We start from the raw sequence: 6,000 nt of genomic DNA on the forward strand, positions 1-6,000 counted from the left end.
AAAAATGGACAAAATTCGTGTATGTACGAGTGATCAAAAATGGATCTTACAATTATAAGCAACCAGCCATCTAACTGGCCAGCCCTTGTTCAAAAACTTGTAAAAAGTGGTTGGTAAGCATTATTATGGGGTGAGCTTGAAAGTAGGGTCACAATTTTCTAGACACCAATATCAAGTAGTAAGTCAATTTCTCTATAGTCGGATATCGTAATTCCACTCCCACTAGCCTTTTACTTATGTAGTATACTGTTTTTTTAATGTTGTCTTCCTCCCTGATTAAAATAGTGCTAGCGGCGTACTTTGTTATGGCTAGGTAGATATACAAAGTCTCTCCTTCGACCGGCTTGGACAAGATGGGCAATTGCGACATATGTGCTTTGAGCGCCTGAAAAGCCTGTTCGCATTCTTCTGTCCATTCAAACATTTTGTTTCCTCTGAGTAGATTAAAAAATGGGACACACTTGAACGTAGACTTAGATATGAATCTAATCAGAGCCGCAATTCTTCCTATCAAGCTTTGCACATCTTTGACTTTGGCTGGTGACTGCATCTCAATCAATGCTCGAATCTTTTCGTGATTGGCTTTGATTTCTCACGAGTTTACTATGAATCCCAAAAATTTTCCTAATCCAACACCAAAGGAACACTTTAGAGGATTAAGCTTCATCTGATATTTGTTCAAGATGTTAAAGCATTCATGTAGGTCCTTGATGTGTTCATCGACCTTTCTCGACTTGACCAACATATCATCGACGTAAACCTCCATGTTATTGCCAATCAATTCTTTGAACATGTGGTTGACTAGTCATTGGTAAGTCGCACCGGCACTTTTCAAATCGAAGGGCATTACTTTGTAGCAATAAAGTCCTGTATCTGTTCGAAAGCTAGTGTAGTCTTCATCAGGTGGATGCATACTAATTTTATTAGCATCCATGAATGACAAAACTTCATGTCCTAATGTAGCATTGACCAACTGGTCGATTCTTGGAAGTGGGAAACAATCCTTCGGGCAGACTTTATTAAGATTTGTGAAATCCAAGCACATCCTCCACTTACCATTTGGTTTGGGAGCTAGTACGCTCCTCGATGTTTAACATTTCTATGTCCTGATCATGACATAGGGTACTGTCATATCTTTCCCTCACCTTACCACTGTCACCTGATATATGTGGTCCCCCGTATATAGTCAGCAATGTACCAGCAACAGGAGCTGGCTACAGAGGAGGCGAGCATTGGCGTACAGGTGCCTGCTCGTTGGCTCTATGAGCCTCCTGCTTGGAATTTCCCCATGCTCATACATATCTCCTCAGATCCTTGTCGAATAAGGAACTCGATCTCGTCCTTAAGTTGGTTACACTCATTGGTATAATGGCCATAGTCATTGTGAAAATGATAAAACTTAGTTGTGTCCCTTTTGGATATGTCTTTCCTGATCGAGGCTGGTTGCCTAAAGGGAATGGTGGTATGACTGGCCTGATACACTTAGCTGTGGCTATCGACCAAGGTTGTGTAATTGGTGAACCTTGGTTTGTATCTGTTTTGTTTAGGGCGCTTGTTATCAGATGTCGTTGGTTCAGTGTTTGCCCTTTTTCCTCCATTCTTATTATTACCTTTGCCATTGTCGTTGGGTTTACCAGACCCACCGACAGCTTTGGTCGAGTCTTCCTTCTTACCCTGGTCGGCCTTTGGGGACTTTCCTTCATTGGCTATAGCCTCCTCCAGCTTGATATACTTGTCTGCTCGATCTAAAAATTCTTGAGAGCTTTTGACTCCATTCTTCCGCAGGCTACTCCAGAGGGGAGATTGGTGATGCACTCCAACTGTGATTTCCATCATCTTTCCCTCGTCTCCAACAGTTTTGGCCTGAGCAACTGCTCGCATAAACTATTGTATATACTCCTTAAGAGTTTCTCCTTCCTTCTGTCGAATGTCGACCAGATGATTAGCCTACGTTGGATGTATCCGGCTAGCAAAAAACTGTCAGTAAAACTCCTTTACAAACATCTCCCATTAAACTATGTTGGCCGGTGAAAATTTGAAGTACCACTCATGAGCAGAGTCAGACAAAGTGGCAGGAAAAATCCTGCATCGAGCATCTTCGAACACCTTCTGGATGCCCATTTGTATCTCAAATTTGTTTATGTGAGATATAGGATCTTCTCTTCCAGTGAAATTGGGTAGGGCTAGCATTTTGAATTTGATTGGGATTTCTGCCGCAACAATTCTGTTAACGGCTGGGATGCCCTTTCTCTAATCATACTCTATGTGGGACATTTTATTCTCCACCAACTACTGCACGGCTTGATTTAGGGCATCTATATGAGCCTGAACAACATCTGGTATTGTAGGAGCGGCTGGAGTGAGGGGGAAATACTCGTCATGCCTTTCCCTTCAGCCATTGAGCATATCCCTCAAATCTTCATCCATATGTCTTTGCTCGCTTGCACCTAGTCGGTCAAAGACGTTGGGTTGTTTAGGCTGTCCCCCAAGATTTTGGCTTGTCGGTCGGTTATCCATTGAGGGAGGATTTCGTTGTTCAGCCCTTTCCTCCTGTTGCCGACCATTGTTCTTCCTACCAAAGTTTGCATCATTGTAGTCGTGACCATCTGTAAATTGCGACTTGGGAGTTCGCGACCTGCTATACGCACTGTTCCCCTCTCTTCTTCCTGGTCCATCTCGGCAAACAGGTGGGGGCCTACGCTTGTCGTTGGGTCCTTTAACATTACTATGTCGTGGGGGATCCCGGACCGCAGAGCCTGAGTCCACCTGCCTCCTGCTTCCCGAGGGACGTTTTCCCCTGCTAGGAGGGTTCTATTCCACAGCTGTTTGGCGTCTAGGGCGGTTGGGATGTTGCTCGCCCCTACTGTGTTGCTGCGCATTATCTTGACCAAATCGAGAGGGTGGCTGCTGCTCGTTGTTTCTGTCAGGATTCTGGGTTTGCCTTTCCTGCTGAGTAATGGATGGTTATTCTGGTCTTTGCAGACTCCTTGGGTGTGGTGGATTGTGATGATATTGGGGATGATCTGACTGTGGATTTTGATGAGGATGATAGTTTGGTGGCTGATCTGGCTAAGAGGTTGGTACAGGTTTTCCTCGAGGCAACTGAATGGCTATCTCTAAATCTGCAGTGGCATCTCTCTGCCGCGATGATCCATGTCAACCTGTTGCTCATTCAGTTCTCGGCGCTGCCGGTCAATCTCCATTTGCTACAGCACCATAGTTTCAGCCACATTTTCTTAGTTAGCTTTCAGAGTAGCTAGCTCATCTTACAACACTATCAAAGTGGTTCACAAGGTTTCAACATCCATCTCTTCCTCCAATTCCACTTGTGGCTCGTCCTCCGCTACGCCTTATGGGAGAGGTGGATTTGGTACACTTTCAGATGTCTGCCCAGTTTGACTCGCTCTCCTGGAGTTCTTTACCATTGTTTATCTGGAAGTTCTTGAGTTCAACTCTCAATGAAAGCACCAAAATGTTGACCCTCGATTTGGTCAACGACAAGGAGTCACTAAAACTGATAGAAATGAGATGAATTGAACTCAAGAAGGTAAACGACACCAAAATTTATAGTGGTTCGGCCCCATAGAATGGTAATGACCTGTGTCCACTTCGTGTTCTTATTAATGTAGAACTTTAAAACCTGTGATCAGTGAACTAGGGTTCACGAGTTTCACGAGGTTGAAGATGAGTACAAGTTTCGTGGATAAAAAAACTATAGTTCTCTCTTGATTACGAAAAACTCCCTCCCCTTAAATGAATCTCACAAGTCCTATTTATAAGCTCTAAGATGTACATATGGGCCTATGGGCCATGTTCAATTTTTGTTACAAGCATATTTAAATAATAACATAAATAATAATATTTACATATAAAGATAAACAAATATCCTAGAAATATCCAACTCATAATTGTATTTGAATTCTGACTTCGGTCCTACGAACAAACTTGGTCACATATGTCAGTGCATCAGCTTCCTTGTTACTCAGCATGTCTCTCACGCTTATCGAACAACTCAAATTTTTCTTGATCTCCTGGTTGTGGCTCGATCATCTCTTTAATAATAACAACAACAACAACAACAACAACAACAACAACAACAATAATAATAATAATAATAATAATAATAATAATCACATACTATTCATGTGCGCCTCGACCGCGCCACGTTATCATGCAAATATTTTGGGTAAACATATACATTAGATATTTTTTAACCGAAAACATAATTGTAAACAAGAACAAAACAAAAAATTAGCACCAATATCACATAATGTTGAATTTATTATTTAAATGATAAAATGTTATATATTTGAATTTTTAATTGACATAGAAATGAAAAAAACTCAAAATATCTATATTCATTTTAAATATTTTATGTAGATAAAATTTATTTTTACTAAATATTACTAATTTTAGATATTAATTATCAAATAATATCTATTTTACTGTAATTACTATTTATCTTCCCAACCATGACAATAAAAATTCAATTATAATAATTATTTGGCATCCAAAATAACTATGTATTTAAAAATAATGTGTAATTACTACCGAGCAATTACACAGCGACTTCCAAACATGATCGAAGTATTCATAAGGTTCTCCCAGATCACAAATGAATCTTATTAATAAATCAATTCTAATATCCCAATAAAGAATTTAGATCTCTTAAAAATATTAAACCCTAACCTGACCTAAAATAAATTTACTACCTATAATACATAGGTATATCCTTATCCTAAACACACTAAAAGGAAAATGTGATTTGGCATAAGCAAATATTTGTAGCGCTAGTTTTCAAATCAACGCTGAAGAGTGTGATGCCATTGGGAATGGCTTTGGCATCAGTGTGCAACTGACACTATATACCTTAAAGGCGTTGGTAACACACCAATGTCAAACCGCATAATATAAAAAAAAAAACTAAATAGTTACAATATTTATCAACCAAATAAGCACAAATCAATACAAACAAAAGATGAACATTAAAGTAAAATTTTGAAAAGAAAATTTATTTTAAAATATAGGGTTCAATTAGAGACCTAGAAAAAAAATATACATCATAATCATAATGAAAAACATCAAACAATAATCATAAGTCATGAGTTGAAATACATAAGAAAAAAAGATAATGAAGATTTCAGTAGTAGATTCATCTTCAATCCTCCAAAATTCACTTTTTCTTGTGATTTTCTCTTCTAAAAACTTGTTCTCAACTTTGTCTTTTCTATGATCTCCCAAGTTAATTCTATCAATTCTTCCTTTAATAGTCTCTAAAAGATCACCTAAATAGGTAAGTGTGATACCCTGCTGGTTTAGCAAGAACCCCATGCTGGCTCGTCAAATAAGAATACAACTATCTGCCTGTGGCATTCTCCACGCCCAAATGTGAGCCCACGACAACAAGTCCCACTAGCTTGGTGAGGCTTCTATGCCTACTTTTCTCTTGATTCGACCTCTCTCAAGAAAACATGCATAACTTTCTCATAGGAATTCCAAATTTGATAATTCAAAATGATATAGAAGTTAAGAAAGAGCTCTAGAACTTCATTAGTATGAGATCTTCAAAAAAAAAATGATGGAATCACATCGAAATCATGCATGAATTTCTACACTTATGAAACAATAATAAAGTGAGTCAACAAAAGACTTGAAGGTGATATTTTAGCACAACCTAACTTATTGATTTTCTTGCCATTTTATATGTTGATTAAACACTGAAATAAGCTTTTTCTTCACAAACTAACAAAACTCAAATAAAATAAATCTAAAAACACACCAAATTAATGCTAATGAAAAAACGTAATAAAGAAAACATCTATTTCATAGAGTTAATATATTTCATTTATTAACTTAACCACATCTCCAAGATAAATTAGTTTGGTAACTTACGAAAGTAAGTTATAAAAGATAAAACATCATAAATATGAATTTGTAATTTACTTATGATTAAGATTTTAATCTTATTCTAAATCATTATGTTATGTCAACTCATGCATT

This window comes from Humulus lupulus, chromosome 1 (genome assembly GCF_963169125.1).
Source record: "Humulus lupulus chromosome 1, drHumLupu1.1, whole genome shotgun sequence".
Lineage (NCBI taxonomy): Eukaryota > Viridiplantae > Streptophyta > Magnoliopsida > Rosales > Cannabaceae > Humulus > Humulus lupulus.